The 21,295-nt window shown below is 50.5% G+C and overlaps 1 long non-coding RNA gene across 1 annotated transcript in view; it reads right to left on the bottom strand.

Moving 5' to 3' along the window:
• Positions 1-4,966: 4,966 nt before the first annotated feature.
• The window catches only part of LOC141575748 (uncharacterized), a 58,500-nt gene continuing 42,171 nt past the window's right edge, over positions 4,967-21,295 (bottom strand). The window contains exon 3 of the long non-coding RNA XR_012503531.1: positions 4,967-6,018. This is a non-coding gene — a long non-coding RNA (uncharacterized LOC141575748). The remainder of the gene's footprint in view (positions 6,019-21,295) is intronic.

Below are 21,295 nucleotides of genomic sequence, written 5' to 3'. Positions count from 1 at the left end.
GTGGGGTGTTTCCATGCACCCGAAGGGAGGCGGGGTGGCAACATTAAACTCATTAGCAAGGCTGAGTTAATCTTCCAACTGTCCAAAAACTGGCTTAATAATCTTACACCCATTCCCCAGATGCCTCGCCTGAGGCTGTTAGAGACTGAATGTTCACGTCTCCCCCCCAAATTCTTCTGTTGAAATCTAACCCCTGTGTGACAGTATTAGGACGCGGGGCCTTTGGGAAGTGATGAGGTCACGAGGGTGGAGCCCTCATTTATGGGATTAGTGTCCTTATAAAAGAGGCCCCAGAAAGCACCCCCACCCACCCCACCGCTGCCCCATCAGGTGAAGACACAGAGAAGACAGCCATCCATGAACCAGGAAGAGGGTTCTCACCAGAACAGAATCTGCCAACACCTTGATCCCAAGATCCAGCCTCCAGAACCGTGAGAAGTAACTGTTTAGGCCACCCGGTCTATGGTATTTTGTTAAAGCAGCCTGAGCTAAGACAGAGCCCCAGAGAGACTTTGGCGTGATCCTGGAGGTGGCCAGCTGCCATGGACCTGCTGCAGGTTGGTCCCTGCAAGATGGCAAAGTGCCTGGCAGTAGTTTTGTGGTGCCCCCCAACTTTGTTCAACCCAGCCTCCCGCAGTCTCTTCCACCTTCACCCCATCCCAGCCATTCTGTGCCCTCCTGTCCTGCGGCTTCTTAGATCTGCTGCTATTCCTACCTCCATCCTCCAGGGACTGACTCTGAAAAATGCTTCCATCCTAAGGAATGCAGACTCACTGTTTCTTGTTTTTAAAAAAATACAGGCAAATCTTAATGCAATAGGAGCAAAAGCTAGGATGCAAGAAAAGCTGGGGCGGCCACAGAGGAAGAGGAGGGTGGTGGGAAGGCGGAGGCATTGAATGCTGACTGCAGGGCTTTGGGCTGAATGGGGAGGCAGCAGAGAGCAATGGGGTGAGGGGAGAGCTCTGTGTTGGGCCAGCCACACAGATCTTTTTATGGGTCTTGACCATGCCTGGTTGGGTCCTGCCACAGGGCCTTTGCACCTGCAATCCTCGTACCTGGAACAATCTTCCCCAGACCTTGGCGAGGTGCAAGTCAAAGGTCACCTCAAACAGGGGTCCCCAGTGGTCTTTCTAAAGTAGCCACACCCCTTCGGTCACTCTTCCTCACCATCTCTTATGGAATTCTCTCTTCCCACTGCCCAGAATTCTGCAATTGCCTTGTTTGTTTTTGATCTGTGTCATTTACTGCCGTAGCCCCAGTTACTAGGACATGGGATGAAAGAACAGGATGAACAAATGGATGGGTAGATAGACAGATGGATGATATGGATGGATGGATGGATGATGGAGCTCGGTTTAGGGAGGGTTAGTCATAGCGACGTGTACAGTGATGTCTTGAGCCCACAAGGTGCATGCTCGCCCTGCAGCCCCGAGCGCCAGCCTCTGCCACCCTCCGAGGCCAGGGAAATCTCGCTGATGGCTCTGCCCCAGGAGCTCCATTCTACCCCCCATCCCCAGCGCTGTGCAGCAGCAAAGCTTTGAAGCTGGCCTTCCCTGCCGGGTCTGCAGGCGGGAGCTGCCTAACTTTCTGCAGGGGCAGGAGGCTGGTGGGGGCGGGGAGGGACAGTAAGGCAGCCAAGCTCTTGGAACCCTGCAGGGAAGCAGCTTTTTTTTTCCAGAATGCCAAGAGCAGTCTCTTGTCGGAGGCACCGGGGCCCATGCGCATGAGCTAAGGCTTCAGGGCTGCTCCTGGCAGCCATCAGACCCTTTGCCGGGTGGGACGAGAGGAGAGAAGCCTGAGGGCTGGCGGGCTCTGCTGAGAACTGCACGGAGATGGACCCTCAGAGCCTGAGGGATCACACAGACATTTCCAAGCAGCCTTAGGCAGCCGTGGGAACGACCCAGGCCTGGAGGAGGGGTACGGCGGGGCAGAGGAGTGGGTCTAGCCCCTTAGGAACAGACTGCGTTTTTCAGAGATGTTACTACTGCATCCGCCATCCCATGTGCTCTTCTTGCCCTAGGACCATGGCATTGCTCCCACCTAGGGGATGGTTTACGTCACCTCCCCCTTGAATCTGGGCCTGTTGTGACTCCCTTGTAGCCAACAGAATGTGGCAGAAGGGACGCTGTGTGCCATCCAAGGCGGGATCACAGAGGACAGTGGAGGTATATTCAGGCAACTGCCCTGAGAAGCCACATAATGGGGTGACTGCTGGGGCCATCACGTTGTGAGGAAGCCAAGCAGCGACGAAAGGAGGCCATGGGCACCAGTTCTGACCACGGTCCAGGTGAGGTCCCCGCTGGCAGCCAGCTCCGCCACTAAACGAGATGTCTCTGCTGTGCCCTACATGAATTCTTGCCCCATGGAATCTGTGCTCATAGTAAGTCAGCTGTTGGATGCCATGGAGTTTTGGGAGAGGGGGCTGTCACACAGCACTGCTACCCTTCTACCCAGGCCTGGGGGCTTGAACTCAGCCGTCTCACTGGTCTCCCTGCCTCCACTGTGCCCCAACCAGCCACCAGGTCAGGCCCTTGCCTGGTTTAGAACCCCTTTCTCTGAGGGTAGGAAATGTGCCCATCCTTCATCAGATTCTGTCACCTGCCTCTCTGCAGGCCTCCCACCCACGGTCACTGCAGACTGTAATCATACAGCAACGTATAACCACCACGTTATAACAGCAGTAACAGTGCTACAGGGGCTGTTCTGTGCCTGTCACTGTTCTAAGCACTTCGCAACATTATCTCATTTGGATACACTCGTCATCAAAGCCGGTATGATTCTAGGGGGTGATTTCTTACCCAGGTGGCTGAACATGGGAGTTTGCAATAGTCAGGATGGCCCAGTTATGCTGCGATAACAAACAATCCCGTAATGTCAGTGGCTTGACGCGCAAAGTTATACTGTCACTTATGTTACCCATCCATTGTGGGTCAGCCGCGGACTCTGCCCTACGTTGTCCTCACACCGGGACCCAGGCTGCTGGCTGGCTTGGCAGAAGGGAAGAGAGCTCTGGAAGGTCTCACACTGGCAAAGGAACGTTCAGCCTGGCATTATCACTTCCACTCACACTCACTGGCTGAAAACAGCCATGTGGACCCCCTACCCACCAGGGGTCAGGAAGTGCCCAGAAAAAGGAATATATAAGCAGCCTGTGCTGTCCCGGAGTCTGCAGGGCACGGCGACTAGTGCCTTGGTCCAGTGTCCCCAAGGGTCCCCCTCAGCCCTTCCTCCCCTCCAGGGTCTCTCTGCCTGGGCCCAGTGAGGGAGAGGGACTCACTTTCACAGAACCCACCGGTTGTGGGCAGAATAACAGCCCCCCAAAACATGCCTGCCAACCCCCCCCCCGAACCCGAGGCTGCATCACTTTACATGTCTGTTATCTCGGGCTGCCGTAACAGAGACCAGAGACTCGGCGCTTACGCAGCAGGTATTTATGTCCTCATGCTTCTGGGGGCTGGAGCCCAAGGTCAAGGTGTCGCAGGGCTGGTTCCTCCAGAGGCCTCTCTCCTTGGCTTACAGATGGCCTCACATGGTCATCTATGTGCCTGCACACCTCTGGTCTCACTTTGTATCCTAATCTCCTCTCCTTCTGTGGGTCCCAGTCTTGCCGGATGCGCTTCAATGACCCCATTTTAACTTAATTGCCTCTTTAAGGGTCCTATCTCCAAATACAGTCACATTCCGAAGTTCTGTGGGTTAGGGCTTCAGCAGATGAATTTTGGGGGATCAAACTCAACCCGTGACACATAGCGAAAGGGACTTTGCCGATATGATTAAGTTCAGGATTTTGAGATGGAGAGGTGATCCTGGGTTACCCCGGCAGGGAGGCAGGAGGGTCAGCGTCAGAGAAGCAGGCGTGGCGATGGAGGCAGAGGTTGGAAGGACGCAGTCACGATCAAGGAATGCAGGTGCCCTGAGCAGCCGGAAAAGGAAAGGAAATAGATGCCCCCGTGGAGCCTCCGGAGGGAACCGGCCCTGCCGACCTTGATTTTTGCCCCAGAAAATCCATCTGCTCTCTGGCCTCCGGAACTGTAAGATGATAGATTTGTGTTGCTTTAAGCCACTAAATGTGTGGTAACTTGTTACAGCAGCGACAGGAAACTGGTACAGCTTCACATGCCCATCTTGGTAGCAACCCTTCCCAGTCCCCGGGCAGAGGAACCCAAAGGCGCAGGACCACCACCTTGGATGAGGAGGGCCTGACCTGTAGGGGCGAGCAGTGAACACAAAGGACCTGTGACCACACAGCACCTGATCGTTTCTCTCTGCCCCAGGGACAAAACACCTACCCTCTCAGCCACCACCCTGACCTCCTGACCTCCTCTCTGGCCACACCCAGCCGCTTTTCCCAGTGTCACCAGGCCCTGCCCACCTCCCAGCCTCTGTCCTGGCTGTTTCCTCTTCTTGGTGTCCGTGTGTGCCTGACTCATTGTTAAGCTTGAACGAACGTCCCCCCACCGAAGCTAACAGCCTGTCCCACTGTTCCCCTCTGGCCCGGCTGAATTAATCTCATTTCATTTACTCAATAGACATTTACCAAGTGTCTCTTCCATTCTCACCAGGCGGTACCGAGGACAGACACAGCCCTGACCTCAGAGCAGATGGTACGGAGAGTCCCCAGTGTCCACCCTGCCCCCCCCACCCCCCACCCCTGGCACACAGCTTCCCCTATGATTAAATATCTGGCAACAGTGTGACACATTTGTTACAACGGATGAATCAACATGGATACATCACTAACTATAGTCCAGAGTTTGCCACAGGGCTCACTCACTGGTGGCGCACAGCCTATGGGTTTTGATGAAAGTATAATCTTAGGTACCTACCATTATATCCCCCACTGTCTAACATACAGATCAGTCCCACTACCCTGAAACTCCTCTCTGCTCCACCTGTTCAGATGGGGAATCTGTCCCTTCCCCCAAACCCTGGCAACCACTCATCCAGTCACTCTCCCCATAGTTTATCTTCCCTACAATTGTCATATAGTTGGAATCAGATAGTAGGTAGCCTTTTTAGATCGGCATCTTTCACTTAATAATAAGCATTTAAAGGTCCTTCGTGTCTTTTCATGGCTTGATGGCTCATTTCTTTTTAGCGCTGAGCCACACTCCCTTGCCTGGATGGACCACAGTTAATGCCCATCACTGACTGAAGGGCAACTTGGTAGCTTTCAGTTGCAGCGATTATGAATAAAGCTGCCACAAACATCCATGTGCAGGTTTTTGTGTGGACATGAGGTATCAACTCATTTGGTAAATGCCTAGAAGCGCAATGCCTGGATCATATGGTAAGAATATGTTTAGCTTCATAAGAAACCACCAAACTGTCTTCCAAAGTGACTCTACCATTTTGCGTTCCCACCAGCAATGAATGAGAGTTGCTGGGTTTTTGTGGGTTTTTTTTTTTTTTACATTTTTTCCATGGTTGAAAAAAAAATCAAAAGAAAAATATTTCATGACACGTGAAAACGACATGAAATTTAAATCTCAGGGTCCATAAAAAATGTTTTATCAGAACACAGCCACATCCATTCCTTCGGGTAATATCTGTGGCACCTTTCGCACTACAGAAGTAGAGAAGAGTGGTTGAGGCAGAGACGGTAAGTCCCACAAAGCCAAAAATGTTCTCTCTGGCGCTCCACAGAAGAGGCTTGCCCACCTCCGACTTGGTGTTGTGATTTGGAGATTCATCTGTGTTACCGCACGTGTCAGGACGTCACTCCTTTTTAGTGCTGAGTAGGATTCCATTGTGTCGGCACAACAATTTATCTGGTCACCAGCTGATGGACATTAGGTGTCTCCAGTTTTTAGCTGCTGTGAATAAAGCAGTTGTGCACGTTTGTATATGAGAATACGTGGGACGTATGTCTTCTTCCTCTTGGGTAAATGCCTATGAGTGGAATTGCTGGGTCACAATGTCAGGACGCTATTTCCAACCAACGTCTGTTTCATTCTAGGGATTCCTTCTTTGCCCTTTGCCCCTTGCTCTCTGCCCAACTTGACCACGAAGCATTCACTGCCCAGGGGAAGAATAAAAGTACAGAAGAGCATAAATAAAGGCTGTCGAGTTTCAGAAGCCAAAGCTTTTGAGGTATGAGAACCTGGGCTTTTGAGCTGCAAAGCCAGAGCTATAAAGAGCTCCAGTTAGCACGCTGATGCCCCAAACAACAGATGGGCAGAGGAGGGTGTGTGTAATGATCAGCCAGACTGTGAGCCCAGGAGGAGATGATGGCTCCTGGGGCTGGGAGAGAGAAGCCAGTGGAAGGACAGATGCCACTAGCTGCCCATCAGAACCTGCTCTCCTCTCCTTTGGGCAAGCAGCTAGGTGGCATTTCCCAGCATCCTTTGCAGTTGGCTGCGGCCATGTGACTGAGCTCTTGCAGGCTGACCCTCCAAAGCTTCCCTGTATGCTCCGTGATCCCTTTCTTTTCTACCAAGTAGAAGCTGTGGAAGCAATGAAGTTCAGGGGCATGGTGGTACCACCAGATGGCCAGAGCCTGAGGTACAAATAAATGTGAGGAAGGAGGGTGGGCCCTCTCCAACTAAATATCCACCCTGAACCCTGAACCCTGAACCCTGAACCGTTATGTGAGCAGCAGGCTCCTAACACAGCCACTAGGGGGAAACTTTCTAAGCCAAAAGTACTGAATCATGGAGCCACATGGGTAATGTGAGAGCAGTGTGGTTGGGAGTGAGGCAACAGGGAGAGGTGGGGACTGTGGCAAACTGGAACTCATACCTCATCTAGAGAGCGTGGCCACATTTCACCTCCAACAGCTGTTGCCACAAGGGAATATGACCCAGTCTGGTCAGTAATATTACTTTCTAGACTTTTCTAGATGCTGGAAATTTAGATGCTACCTCATCATCAAATGGTAGTAACTCATTCACGCTGGCTCGATTCAACACATCTATGGCTAGATTTGACATATGGGCCACCAGTGTGCAATCTCTGTCTATTTGTTTAATTAATAAGCATTTATTGAGCACCCACTGTGTTCCAGGCAAGGATAAAGCATAGCCTAAGGAATGGCAGAGGGGAGAGAAATCCCCCAGCAGAGACCTAGAGGGATGGGCGGGGATGGGAGACCCAGGCTGCTGGAAGTCCCCTTGTTCACCCAGAGTGGTGGCCAGCCCTGGACCGGGACAGGGCAGTGGTTTCCTCCCCTCACCCAGCCTGTGTGCAGGCACAAAAGCCCTGCCCCTCCTAGGGTGGAGGGCCTGCATGGGTGGCCCGGAGCCTCAAGGCTTTTCCAAAGATTTACAGGAGAAAACTTTCCCTCTCCATTGCCCAGAATCGTTAAACTCCCAGCCGTTCGCTAATTACTGTGCCCTTGAGCAAAAGTGTTAATCTAAAAAACGTAAAATTATAATGGCTTACTTGGCATAATTGGAACAAACAAGATGAGCAGGGAGGCAGGAAACAACAGTGTTGCCCACATCAGCCCCCTGTCGGCCCAAGGCCCACCTGGCAGGAGGTGCTGGAGCAGGGCTGGCTGGCACCAGTCACCAGGAGGAAGGGCCTGAAGCAGGGCGCTGGTGGGTGGAGATTTATGGGCCCCATGTGCCCCTCGCCTTGGGATGTGGCTGAGCACATCTTTCTGCAGTGGGTTTCTGGCCCCGATTGAGAACTCCTCACATCAGGCATGGAGCAGGCAGCGTGGATGTGAATCCACTTCCCGCTGTGTGTCCTGGGGACAGTGACTTTCCCTCTCTGTTTGCCCCTTCCTCACCCATGAAATGGAGCTAATAAGAATGTCCACCTCTCAGAGTCCTCCTCCTCCACATTACAGGTTTGTGAACGCTGAGCACAGAGCATCACACACTGCAAGAGCCGGGTACACGATCGTCACTGCTGTTGGTGCACGGACTGCCCCAGGCCCATCTGAGCAGGAAGAGAGGAGGGCTGCGCCTCTGCCCTTCGTTCCTCTCTTCCCTTGCACGGGCCTGTCCCACCCCTGGCTTTAGCTAGAAGGTCCCCATTTGGGGGAGGCTCTCATCTACCGGCCTGCCTGCCTGGCTGAGCATCCAGTAAGGAGGATTCTAGAGAGTCTAGAGCCAGCAGGGAGGAGAGAATGGAGCTGATAATCTCTGGGTAAGAGATGCTGGAGAGCCCTTAGTGAGTAACAGCCCAGCCCTTCTTGTCTGAATAGATAAGATGGTGAGTGGGGTGGGACCTGCCTGGGATCTGCCCCCACCCAGGGCTCAAGCACACACACCAGAGTCCACGTGATATGCCCAGAGTCTGTGTGTGGACACTCAAAGCCCCAAGCTCTCTGGATAGTTGTAACCACTGGTATTCTTTGGGCTGCTAGTAACAGAACAAATCTAACTTAAAAGGGCTTAAACCTTTTTTAGGAGTCAGCAAACTACTGCTCATGGGCTGGCTCTCTGTTTTTGTTAATAAAGCTTTATTGGAGCACAGCCACGCCCATCTGTGTATTGTCTCTGGTGGCTTTCACTCCGCAGCAGCAGGGGAGACTAGTTGCGACAGAGACCATCCGGTCAGCAAAGCCCAAGGCATTTACTATTTGGTCCTTTACAGAAGAAGTCTGCCAACCTCTGGCTTAAACAATCAAGGAGACCAATTACGTCATTTGAATGCCGAGAACGAAAGTGGCGCACTAGTAACCCATGACTGGACAACTGATCATCCCCAAATTTAGAGACTGAGACAACAGTAATCATAGACTATCTTACAGTTTCTGTGAGTCACGGATTTGGGGAGTGGCTCTCCTGGGCATTTTGAGCACAATGTGTCTGAGAGGTTGCAGTGGGAGGTGTTGGAGGTTCATGCTGGGTCGTGTAGACGCCATCTGCATCTCTGTGCCTGGCACCTGGGCTGGGAAGACACACAGCTGGCATTTCTTGGGTATCTCCCTTCCTCTTTGTGTTCTTTCCAGCATGGCAGACTCAGAAAAGCCAGACTTCTTACACTACAGTTCATGGTTGGGTGTCCCAAGTATGTCCCAAAGAAGAGCCAGGTAGAGGTCATTCGACCTTTCTGACAAAACCTCACAGTCAGGCAGCATCCCTTTCTCTGCCCTCAATGGTCAAAGTCATCACAAAGGCCCACCCAGCTTCAACGAGAGGGACCTAGACCCATCTCTCCAATGCCTCAATATGGCCACCAAGAATTCAGGATCCTTCCATTTTCCTATTCTACCAACCTTGCTTGGCGCTCAGCTAATAGCCCCATGGTCACAAAGTGGCTGCTGGAGATCCAGCATTTTAGGCAAACATAGCAACATCTAACAGAAGAGGAAACAGTCTTGATCTTGTATCTCTCTTTTGTCCCCAACATTTTTATTGAAATATAAGGTACAGAAGAGTGCATAAATCATAGGCATAGAGAGCATTACATTCCCAAAAGTGCACACGTAGTGTGGCCAACACCCAGACAGACAACATGACCAAAAGCACCCAGAAGCCCCATTACTCTCCCTCAGCCACTACCCCTCCTTGCTCCTCAAAGGTGACCTCTATCACCGCAACTGAATCTTGGCTGTTTTTGCCTTTTATATAAGTGGAGTCACAGCCACACGTGCTTGTGTGTCTAGCTTTTCTCACCCAACATCACATTCCTGAGCTTCTTCCACACCATGGAGTGCACTGGCAGGCAGTTCTTTTTCACTGCTCTGTAATATTTCACTGTGAGACACCCCCCCCCCCCCAATTTTATTTTTCCATTCTCCTGTTGAGAGACACTTGGGTTGCTGGAGCAATTATGAAAAGTCCTGCAGTTAGTAAACTCATAGGTGTTTCCCTTTGGAAATACGGGTGCATCGGCTGTCACACAAAGAGAGGAACTGCTGGGTTACATAGTAGGCGAAGTTCAGCTTCAGCAGAAGCTTCCAAACTGTTCCCAAAGTGGCCAACAACGTCCCTGGCACCAAGTTCAGAAGCCCCAGCAGCCCATGCTGGCTGACCCATTCTGTCCAGTCTCCTGCCCCAGTGTCATCCAGACCTCCACCACCTGCTTCTTTCCTGCCTTCCAGGGTCCAGAGTCGTCAACTCCAAGGTGGGCTGTAAACACAGGACCCAGTCACCTCCAGAGACAAGGGCTGCAGATGGCACCTCAGTAAAGGGCTTTCCAATCTACAGGTTTCAAGTGGACTTCCTTTCTTTCCTTCCTTTCTTTCTTTCCTTTATTTCTTTCCTTCCTCCCTTCCTTCCCTTTCCTTTATTTCTTCCCTTCCTTCCTTTCTTCCTTTTTCTTTTTCTTTTTTTTTAGGATAATAGGAAGGCTGATTCTTGCAAAATGTTTAGGAAAACTTTACAAGTCTAAAGAAGAAAATAAAAGTCTTCTGTCACCCCACTGTGGTGCAACAATCTCCAATATTTTAATGTATTTCTTTCCAGTCTTTTTTCTGTGCGTTTATATGGACATATGATTGTGGTTAACTTTCATAACATACTTACTATATGCCAAAGCACTGTTTCCTCTAAAGTATTTCACATATATTAATTCATTTAATTTTCATAACAATCCATTCACTTTCCAGATGAGGAAAATGAGGCCCAGAGAGGTAAGGTGACTTGCCCAAGGTCACACAGCAGTTCATTAGTACAGCAAAGAGTCACACTCAGCTTTCTCAGCCCAATTTTGCTTTTAACCACTGTAATGCCCTTCTCCTGGCCTTGTTTTTATTCACCTGGAGTTAGAGGGTGCAGCGTGGACATGGTCGTGGATTTAGGAGTTCCGACTTCAGAGCGTGGGAGACCCCTCCTCCCAGCCCGCAGCCTCAGGACAGTGGTCATGGAGAGCCAGTCCGCCTTCCTTACCTCCCTGGCCCCAGAGCCCCTGCAGAAGGGAGACGTGCGGGGTGTTTACCTGCCCACCGCCAGGTGCCTTTTGCTTCCGCATCTGAAGATGAAAATCTGTTGGCCTCCAAGTGGATTTCTGGGGAACGCCAAGACATTATTCATCAGGGCAATAAATAGAAAGACAGTCACATTGCCCGGGGCTGTGTCCTCCCCAGTGCATGCTGGGTCACTGACACACAGGCGGCATTTCCCAGGTGCCCCCAGGGGATGCTGGCACCTGGAAGCTCTGGCTCAGCTCACGGTGGGCACCTTCAAAGGCAGCAAGAGCCAGCCTCTTGGAGACCAGTGGTGGCCGGGGCTGCCCCACCCAGCACTCGGGTTCTCCCACTCACCATGCCAACTCCTTGGGCAAGGTCAGCCTCCCTGGGCCTCAGTTTTCTCATCTGGAAAGTGGACGCAATGATACAATCTTTCAACACCATGAAGCTGCCATCGGTGTGGGCTGCACAGTGATGTGTACCACGAAGGAGGAACTGCTGCCGTTTAAACTGCTGTGAGCCACCGGTTGGCAGAAATGTTTTGATTTCAGCGATGAGGGGAAATGGGCTTCTGAGCGACAAACTCACATCAGCCGGCCTCATGGGCTGCTGCAGAAAGCAGATGGTTGAATACGTGTAGGGTACTCGCAGCATGGCTTGGCACTGGTGCTGCCATGTGGTCACCGCACCATTCTCCTCTTTCTCTTGTTTTGTGGCAAGGGGTGAACAGCGCTGCCAATTGCCCCAAGGGGAATTCATCTCTGGACCTCCACTCTGCAGTCTGTGGTGCTGGCTTTTTGTCCTCCACCCCCAGTGGCCAGGGGGATCGCCCCTTGGTGACCTCATTATTCTCTCTGCTCTGATGAAGCATGCAGAGGTGGCCCTAAGGCAGCGAGGACTCCTCATCGGAGTGATGTCCCCATGGAGATGACCTTCCAGGGCAGAGAGACAGGCGACAAGCAGACGGACAAGGAACACTCCATGATAATATCAGGGAGGCACAGGGCCAGGAAGAAAATTCAGTAGAAAGCAAGGCAGCGAGCGATGGGGTGGGTCCAGGCTATTTAGATAAGGAGGCCTGGGAGGGCAACTGACATGGGAGGTGAAAGGTGAGAAGGAGCCAGCCATGCAGATCTCTGGGGGAAAGGCGTTAAGGCGGGGGAGGGGGTGCAACAAGTGCAAAGGCCCTGAGGCAGGAACAAATCTGTGTCTGGAGATCAGAAGGCAGGCCACTGAGGACTGAACAGAGTGAATGGTAGCGGACAGGGGTAGGTGATGAGATGGGGAGGTGGGCATGGGCCTTGAAGATCATGTGACGTGCGTGGATTTTCTTCTAGGAACAATGGGGGCCACTAAGGGTTAGAGCCGGGGTGTGGCATAGTATGGGTGAGGTTTGCAAAGGTTGCTCTGGCTTTTGTGGGGCAAGGGCAGCACCAGCTTCGTAGGCGCATCCTGGAGGTTGCATGGAAGAATCCATGTGAAGTACTTTCACGGCACTTCACATATAGTAAGTGCTCAACTAAGGGTGCTCAGTGTGGACACTGTTATTATTATTAATATTGCATTTCCCATACAACACAGAGACCTCACTCCTGACATGCATCCAATCCCCCAAAGCTCAAAATCTGTCTAGGAAGATTAATCCCTCCAAGCCAGGGAGCCCTGTCCTCAGGCCCAAAAGGGCCCCAGGGCCTTGGGGGAAGGCGGGTCAGCTGGGGCCACCCACCCCTAACGTCCCTTCTCACACCTTGGAATGTTCCTCAGTCCCAAACAGGCTGAGTCAACAGCCCCAGCTCACTCCCCGCCTTCTTCTCTCAGCTCTCTAGAAAAGCCGCCATCTGTGTGCTCTGAACGCGCTTACCAACTGGAAAGGCTCCCTGGCCCCAGCTCCATTCCCTGCTCAGAATTCTCCGTGGATCTTGGCTGCAACAGCCACTAACTTAATATCTGTGAGTTAATATTCCACGTGGGCTCACTGAGTTTCCCCAAGACAGGGATTGTCAAAGTCTGCAGGAAATTCTGAGATGGCCAAGCTCAGGACTGGTGAATACAGAGCACTTTCCTGTGCCACACCCGAGCAGACATCACTAATCGATCTCAGTTCTCTCTCCTTTTGACCTTGAGCATCCTCGAGATCTTCAACCTGGACTCCCAGGTGACCACACCCGATGGCCAGGAATTAGCATAGGATAAAAGCTCCTTGCTTTGCCCAGTCTAACACAAAGCCCTCACTGTACACCAGGAAAACTAAGGCCCATTTATGGGAAAGAACTAGAATTCAGACCCCCTGACTCCCAGCCTACAGTCTCACTCCTCAAGGGCAAGGGGATGTCTGTCATTTATGTCCTCTCTAGAGACTTGGCTATAGCAGATATTTGTTCAACAAATCACAGGAATTAAATAAACAAAAACCAAAGAAAGAAAAGAGAGTTTCAGCTGCAATCGGTGGGAACTGGGTTGGATGTGAGGGAAAAAATCATGACATTGAGGGTTGCTAGACATTTAGAAAAGTTGCTAAGGGAAATTTTCAGAGTATCTTTCCTTGCAGGACTTTAAAAATAGTCCTGGAAAAAAAAAATAGTCCTGATTAAGTACCCATCTGGCTGAGAGGCTCCCACAGAATTCTGAGTTTATTATTCATTCATCGTTGACAAGTGTTTGCTGAGCATCAACTATACGCCAAGCGTAAATCAGTCGTTGAATTAAAAAGCAAAAATAACAGCTCAAATCTGTGTCTCTGTATCCATGAGAGGTCTTGGGCTGTGTGCATCAAACCAAGTCTGGGAGATGAGTTCATTACATACTGCTGCATAGCAAAGTACCCTAAGACTTACTGGCTTAAACCAACAATAAATATTTAGTATCTCACATAGTTTCTGTGGGTCAGGGATATGAGATCAGCTTATCTGGGTGGCTCTGCTTCAGGGTCTGTCTTGAGGTTGTAGTCAAGATGTGAGCCAGGGATGTGGTCATCTGAAAGCTTGACTGGGGCTGGAGGACCTGCTTCCAAGATGGCGCACTCAATGGCTGTTGGCAGGTGGCTGAGTCAGCTCAGGCTGCCATAGCAAAAGACCACAGACTGGGTGGCTTAAAGAACAGAAGTCTATTGTTTCACACTTTCGGAGGCTAGAAGCCCAAGATCAAGCTTGTCAGCAAGGCGGGTTTCTCCTGGTGCCTTCCTCCTTGGCTTACCGATGGGCACCTCTCACTGTGTCCGCACGTGGCTTTTCCTCTGTGTGTACGTCCCTGGCGTCCTTTTCTTCTTGTATAAGGACACTAGTCAGATTGGATTAGGGCTCACCCTAACAGACTCATTGCAACTTCATCATCTGTTTAAAGGCTATTTGCCAGATACAGTCACATTTCAAGGTATGGGGCTCAGGGTTTCAATGTAGGCGATGGGGGAGGGGCACAATTCAGCCCTTAACAGCAGACCTCAGGTCCTCACTGGCCGTTGGTGGGAGCCCTCGGTTCTTTGCTCCTAGCTCTGCAAGACGTGTCCCAGCATTGTCCTGTCCCTCCCCACTATGAAGCTCCAGTCCCATCAGGGTTAAATCTCATCTCACCAACCTTTGGATCTGAGCACTTTTCACATAGCATCCAGCCTGAGCCCATCAGTGATTCACTCAACAAACATTCACGCTCCAACATGCCCAAGGGCTGAGGGTGCCATGTCAAAAAAAAAAAGGAAGTCCCAGCCTTTAAGGAGCTCACAGTTCCACAGGTGGGACAGAGAAGCAAGTGTGCCATCCCAGAACAGAGTGATGATATTTTAAAATAGTAAGAGTCACCACTTACTGAGTGCACACTGTGTACCCCAGCTCTTTACCTGTGTTAACTCACTGACCCCTGGGGGAGATACTGTCGTCACTCCCCCTCTACAAATGAGGAAACGGAGGTGCAGAGGGGATAAGTAACCAGCCCATGGTCCTATTGCAAAGGCAGAGCTAGGGCTCCAGCTCAGGCACCCGGGCTCCCCAACCCAAGATTTCCAATCATGATTCTTAGTGAGCGGGGAAACCACAAGATATAGTTCGCACCCAACAGAGTGGCAAAAATTATAAAGTCCTGCGATACCAAGTGCTGGTGACAATGTGGGATAATGGGAATCCTCATGCTCACAGGTTGGGGTGTAAGCTGGCACTGCCATTTTGAAAATCAGTGCAATATTAGGGACCAACATTGAAGGTCCTATCCCATGATCCAGACATCCCACTGCTTGGTGTTGATTCTCAAGAGAAACGAAATTCTACATCCACACAAAGATGAGTACTCATAGCAGCTTTCGTCTGGAAACTGGAAAAAACATGTCCATCAACACAGGAATGCATGAACCAGTCCCAGCGTACCTGCACCACGGACTCCTCCTCAGAAACGAGAGGAATCAAAGAACTGATGCACACAGCCATCTGCGTGGACCTCATGCCTGTGGCGAAACCAGATTTGGAGGAAAACAGACCATTTGATTCCATTTTTTTTTCTGAAAGAGGCAAAACTGGCCGACAGTGTTAGGGATACCTATCTGGGTGGTTAACCTGTAAAGCGAATAAGCGAGGAAAGAGAGGTTGCAGGAGGGAGATAGGTGGTTAGCCCCTGGGGAGAAGGCGGGGATGGTGACTGGGAAGAACCACACGGGGGGTGGGCACGGTGTGGCTTCCCCGGGGCGGCCACGTTCTTCTTCTTGCCCTGGGATCTGGTACACGGGTGCTAGCTTCGTAATTGTATTCCTTACTCCGTTAATGTATCATTCTCCACACAAACTCTATTCCAGCAGGAAAAAGGTCACAGGCTTTGGTGCTCAGCATGATTAACTATTTCTTGAGCATCCACTACATGTCAGACTTGATGCTAAACTATTAGGGATACAGGAAGAACAAGACAGACGTGATCTCTGTCCACAAGGCACGGATGGACAAGTGAGAGAGATGGATATTAAACAGATAATGCCGAGCTGGGGGAATCATGCTCCCTGACTTCGGACTATACTACAGAACTACTGTGACCAAAACAGTGTGGTACTGGCACAAAAACAGAGGCATAGATCAATGGAACAGGATAGAAAGTCCAGAAATAAACCCATGCATTTATGGTCAATTAATCTATGACAAAGGAGGCAAGAATATGCAATGGAGAAAAGACAGTCTCTTCAGTAAGTGGTGCTGGGAAAACTGGACAGCTACATGTAAAAGACTGAAATTAGAACATTCTCTAACACTATGTACAGAGATAAACTCAAAATGGATTAAAGACCTAAATGTAAGACCAGATACTGTAAAACTCCTAGGGGAAAACATAGGCAGAATAATCTTGGACATAAATCACAGCAATAATTTTTTCAGACCAGCTCCTGGAGTAATGGAAACAAAAGCAAAAATAAACAAATGGGATCTAATTCAACTTAAAAGCTTTTGTGCAGCTAAGGATACCATCAACAAAACAAAAAGACAACCTACAGAATGGGAGAAAATATTTGTGAATGATGAGACTGACAAGGAACTAATTTCAAAAATATACAAACAGCTCATTCAGCTTAATATAAAAAAAAAAAAACAAAAACAAGCAACCCAATCAAAAAATGGGCAGAAGACCTAAAGAGACATCTCTCCAAAGAAGACATGCAGATGGCCAACAGGCACATGAAAAGATGCTCAACATCACTAATTGTCAGAGAAATGCAAATCAAAATTTCAATGAGCTAGCACCTCACACCAGTCAGAATGGCCATCATTCAATAGTCCACAAATGATAAGTGCTGGAGAGGGCGTGGAATAAAAGGAACCCTCCTACACTGTTGGTGAGAATACAAATTGGTGCAGCCATTATGGAGGACAGTGTGGAGGTTCCTTTAAAAATCAAAAATAAACTTACCATATGACCCAGTAATCCTACTCCTGGGCATATATCTGGAGAAAAATATAATTTGAAAAGACACATTCATCCCAATGTTCATAGCAGCACTATTTACAATAGCCAAGATATGGAAACAACCTAAGTGTCATCAACAGATGACTGGAAAAAGAAGTTGTGTGTGTGTGTGTGTGTGTGTGTGTGTGTGTGTGTGTGTGTGTGTGTGTGTAATGGAATACTACTCAGCCATAAAAAAGAACAAATAATGCCATTTGCAGCAACATGGATGGACCTGGAGATCATCACTCTATGTGAAGCAAGCCAGAAAGAGAAAGAAAAATTCCATATGATATCGCTTATATGTGGAATCTAAGAAAAGGACACAAATGAACTTATCTACAAAACAGAAACAGACTCACAGATGTAGAGAACAAACTTATGGTTACCAGGGGTGAAAGGGGATGGGAAGAGATGAATTGGGAGTTCAAAATGTGCACCTCTTGAAGAGTGATGGAAATGTTAGCTATCCAGATTGTGGTGGTGGGTTCATAGGTGTAGACATCTATCAAAATTCATCAAATTGTACATCTGAAATATGTGTAGTTTACTGTACAGGAATTACACCACAATAAAGGTGTTTTAAAAAAAAAGCCAGATAATGACACACGTGACTGCAGTCTGGTTACAGCTGTGCCAAGTCAATGATGGGGCACTGGAAGGGCTACACTTGCTGTTAAGAGGGAGACCCATGTGAACAGACCAAGACGTAACAGCAGCCAATGCTTGTCTCTCCTTGCCCTCCACTGCGAATCGGGGTTTTGGTCTATTTTCTTTTCTTAATTCCCTCACTCAATCTTTTTAGCAATGCTATGAGGTAGGTGCTATTTCTATGTCCTTTTTAATTGATGGTAAACTGAGGCACAGAAAGCTTCAGCAACTTGCCTAAGGTTACCCAGTTCAAGTGGCAGAGCTAGAATTTGAACCCAGGTGGTCTGATTCCAAAAGCACTCAATCCTGACTCTAGTCTGCACCCAGAGGAACTGGTCTTTAAGATGACGTCTGAAAGATGAACAGGGTCAGCAGGCACTTTCACCAGGAAAGCAGGGAACAGCATTTTCACCAGAGGGACTAGCATGTGCTAAAGTTCAAGCTGGAATGCAGCTGGAGGTGTGGGAGGGGCTGAAGGCTGGAGCACAGTGAAGATGGCCAGAGTTGCTGAAAGGGGCCCCTGCTGAGCCCCAGGGCCAAGGGCCCAACTTCAAAGCTGCTCTTGACCCCGGCGTGTCTCTCACCCTCTGCCGGGTGGAATGAGAGCTCCCGGTTGCTCCAAGGATGAAATGGAATCATACGCAGTTGGTCCTCCCCTGCATTAAATCTTTGCTTTCCCCCTTCAGTTCAAGTTCAAGGAAATAGCCTCCAAAGCCCAGAGCCATGAAAAGCAGAGTTGTAACACTACTGATATGGGCGGTCTGGCACCTCCCGGGTCAGGGAAGACCCATTAGCGCACGCACAGCCCTTCTGGTACGCGGCATTCAGCGCTTCCATGGTGTCCGGGGACCATGGCAGCCTCGCCAGGGCCCACGAGGAGCCCCCGCTTTCCCGGAGTCGGGTGTCTGCCGCGCCCACACCAGCCGCCCGCCTGCGGAGGGAGCAGCAATTTCACGTTCACACCACGAACGACACAACCCCTAATTAGACACAGAGGCACTGCGAGCGAGCGGAGGTTGTGGGAGATAGTTCCTGTTTAGTAAAAGTGTCATTTCATCTCTCTCTCTCTCTCTCTCTCGCTGCTTTTGAAACTTGCTGGCGGTAACAGAGATCGGAAAAAAGAGAACGCCCACAGACACACATGCCCGGGGGCCGCGGCGCGCTGGTGGGCGTGCGGAGCAGCTAGGACTCGCGCACACGCGCGCGCGCGTGCACACACATGCCATGTGCTCACGTGGCTGGGCTCCCGACACAGACACCACGCTCTGCTCCCCGGTGAGGCGGTGGAGAGTGGGGCTCGGGAGCCCAACCGGCCTGGGTTCAAATCTGGATCGGCTGCTAGTTGGCTCAGTGTCCACAAAATGCGGACGACTTTTTACAATGCTCGCACTCACCCTCTTCCGTGTCTGCAATACAGGACTTGCATCAACAGACAGACCCCCTGCCCTCTGGGTGGGGCTGACCAACAGGAAGCATCAAAACAGAGGAGGTGGGGTGGGGTGCGGCGCGGGAGACATAGCTTAGTGGGTCCAATTCCCAGTACCTCCATTAAAAAAATAAATAAATAACCAAATTACCTCCTCCTCAAAAAAGAACAGATGAGAGGAGGCAGGGAGAAAGTGGGGGTACCCATGCCCCTCGGTCCCTCCCTGCAGGGCTGAGGTTTGGTAGTGGCTTGTCCCCCGACTGAAGGTCACAGTTCCTGGCGGGCAGCGGGCAGCCCTTTCTTCGAGCTGCCTGTATTAGCCTCCAATTACCGCAGTAACAAACGAACGCAAACTTAGTAGCTTAAAACAGCATGAACTCACTTTTTCAGAGTCTGGAGGTCAGATCTGACGCAGGTCTCGCCGGGCTGACATCAAGGTGTCAGCGGGGCTGTGGTCCTTCTGGAAGCTCTAGGCAGAGTATCTGTTCCTTGTCTCTTCCACTTTCCAGAAGGCACTGATTCCTTCATGCATGTCTCTCTCCTCCATCCTCAGACCTCTCTGACTCTGAACACCTGCCTCCCTTGCATACTTTAAAGGACCCTCGGGATTGCAGTGAGTCTGCTGGCTAATCCACGATAAACTTCCCAGCTCATAGTCAGCCGATTGGCCACCTTAATTCCACCTGCAGCCTTTGCTCTTCTTGGCCCTGTAACCCAGCATGTGCAGTTTCCAGAAATCCCGCTGTGGACGTCTTTGCAGGCCATCGCTCCGCCTCCCCTGCTGCCCACTCTGGTCCCTGATGCTGAAGTCTAGGAACTGTGAGCAGTTGCTCGCTTCCAGGTGCTACATCAACCTGCTGGGTGACTTAACCTGTCCCCCACACTGTACATCATCCCTTCACCTCATCTTCCCAGCGACCTCATTCAAGCTGTCTCCTGCAGGCACCCGACTAGTGTCTCTTAGAGGTGTTTGAGGACTAAACGAGTCATCATGTGCACCTGTAACGCCCTCAGCCTGGTGTCTGGCACATGGTAAATGCTACCTTCAGTGTCATTTTTTAAATTTCCCTCACTAGATGCAGAACCCTTGAAGGTGGGAAATACATATTTTTATCTCATTTTCACTAGCCCAGCTGCTGACAAAGAACAGGCGATCAATTGTTCATTCAACAAACATTTCTTGAACACTGACTAGACTCTGGGGAGACAGAGGGAAGAAAATGTAACCCCAAGAAGCTGCTGGTCTAGCGAGGGAGCCAGCAGCTATGGCTGTCAGCAGACAAACGCATAATGACCAGACCCCCCACCCTCAAATATTCATGGAGTGCTTCCCTGTATCAGGAGTTCCAAGTGACAGCGGAATAACCGCCACCCCCACTCCCACTTCCAGGTGTTGACACTTTTAGGTTAGTGAGTCTTGGGCCCCACGTGCTGGTCTCTCCGAGCAGCTAGTTCTTAACTGACTCTCAGATCAGATTCAGGGGAAGCTTTGGCATCTCTTTAGATTTTAATTCCTATGTTCTTAATCCAGTGTACATCGTGAGCGAGAGGGGGAAAAAAGTCTTGTATACTCTTTGAAACAAATTTATAAACAAATTTTGAACTACCTCTGTTTTTAAAAAGTTAGTGTCTCATTACTGCTGTAACAAAGTACCATAAACGTAGCGGCTGAAACAACACCCCCTATTCCCTCACAAGCTGGAGGTCAGAAGTCCAAAATCAGCTTCACCAGGTTAAGTCAAGGTGTTGGCAGGGCTGGTGCCTTCTGGAGGCTCTAGAGGAGAAAGCGTTCCTCGCCATTTGTGGCTTCTGGAGGCCGCCTACATTCTTTGTCTCCTGACCTCACATCACTCCTGTTTCTTACGTCCATTGTCACATCTCCGATTTCCTCTCCTGCAGCCAAGTCTCCCTCTGCCTCCCTCTTATAAGGACACTTGTGGTTACACTTAGGGCCCACCGTGATAATCCAACATGATCTCTCCATCTCAAGATCCTTAATCACATCTGCAAAGTTCCCTTTGCGATGTCAGACCCTGGAGATTAGGAGACGGGCATGGCGGGGGGGGGGGGGGGCGCTCTGCTGCCTGCTGCGGGCATGGCCTCCAGCCCTGTGGGTCCCCTTCCGCCCACCCCGCTTCTGCAGGCTCCCGTGCCAGCACATGCTGATTCGCTTTTCATTCTTTTCAGCCTGTTGGGCACTAGCACAGCAACTGCCTGTTAAAACCACGCTGGCGGCGTTCTCAGGAAACAGAGTTCTGGGCTCCCCTGGGAGCTGAGGGGGGAGCTGGCCGGCACTGAGAAAGAGCTCTGGAAACAGCGGAGCCTTCCCATGGCCAAAGACTCCCCTGGAGGCGCCTCCAAGGCCCCCAGATCCCCCAAGTCAGAAGTGGCTGGTGCGATGTGTGACGTGACACCAAAGCTGGGATTTGGGACCTACAAGCGGAGGTCAGTGTGCCGCGGAAAATAGGAAATAAAGTGTCCTTATTTTCAGGTCATAGCCATGTACA

This window comes from Camelus bactrianus, chromosome 32, assembly GCF_048773025.1.
Source record: "Camelus bactrianus isolate YW-2024 breed Bactrian camel chromosome 32, ASM4877302v1, whole genome shotgun sequence".
Lineage (NCBI taxonomy): Eukaryota > Metazoa > Chordata > Mammalia > Artiodactyla > Camelidae > Camelus > Camelus bactrianus.
This window is presented reverse-complemented; position numbering and strand designations above follow the sequence as displayed.